A 980-nucleotide genomic window follows, 5' to 3' on the forward strand; every position below is an offset into this window, starting at 1 on the left:
TGGAAGAGTAATTGTATGTGAGGAAAACATCCCAGCCCAGTCCAAATCAAGTCCATAGTCTGATATTATCCCACAAGTCCAATACTAGTCCATAAATTCCTCTTTAGACTCACACAGCCACTCACCATGATGCTGGATGCAGAAAGATCCCAGGCCAGTGGGTGAAAACACGGCTTGTAGATCCAGTGGTGGAGGAAGCATCTCCACATGGCTCCCCCAGCTCGTTAATTTTTCTACAAGGTGTCTGGTATGTGCCAACCTGCGTTCTCTCAGTTGTCCAACACTTATATTGAGGAGATGACGTTTTCCATGGGGTGGCCTTGCCGTGACCCTGTTGACAGTCACGGGTTTACTTCCACACGCCAGCTCTTCTTCCGTTGGTCGATCCTATACGCCCTCAACGCACTGCCATTGTGTCGATTTTCACTCATGGGAATCCTACGGGACGGGGCAGGTCTGCTCCTGTGAGTTTCCAAGACTAATTCTTTACGGGAATTGAATTATGACCCCATTTTGAGTTACTTTGGGGGTCTACATTTATTTTTGCATTGTTGCAACCCCGATTGTGGAAGACCACTTTCTCAATTGGATCGCCTTTGCTGTGTCGCCCGAGGTGGACTGGACTGGACTGATTCTGGGCTCTTCTGTTCCCATGAGGTCCCTTTACTGGACACCCCACTGTCCACCCTCCAGCTCTGTTTTGCATGTGGTGTTGGCCCAAGCCTCAGTTTGTCAATATTCTTAAAGTAACTTGCTGGGATTTTGATTGGGATGTATTATTTCACTTAGAGATCAAATTGGAAATAACTGACATCCTCATAAGATTAAGTTGGTTGTCCTTACCACAGACAGCTACTGTAGAATTGTTACCATCCATGCAGGGGTGTGTGTGTGTGTGTGTGTGTGTGTTTAATCTTGATGATTTGGGTGAAAATTGGCCGTGTGTGTGTGTGTGTGTGTGTGTGTGTGTGTGTGTGTGT

The sequence above is a fragment of the Echinops telfairi genome, unplaced genomic scaffold (genome assembly GCF_000313985.2).
Source record: "Echinops telfairi isolate 266 unplaced genomic scaffold, ASM31398v2 ScPeMD7_5;HRSCAF=22, whole genome shotgun sequence".
Taxonomy (NCBI): domain Eukaryota; kingdom Metazoa; phylum Chordata; class Mammalia; order Afrosoricida; family Tenrecidae; genus Echinops; species Echinops telfairi.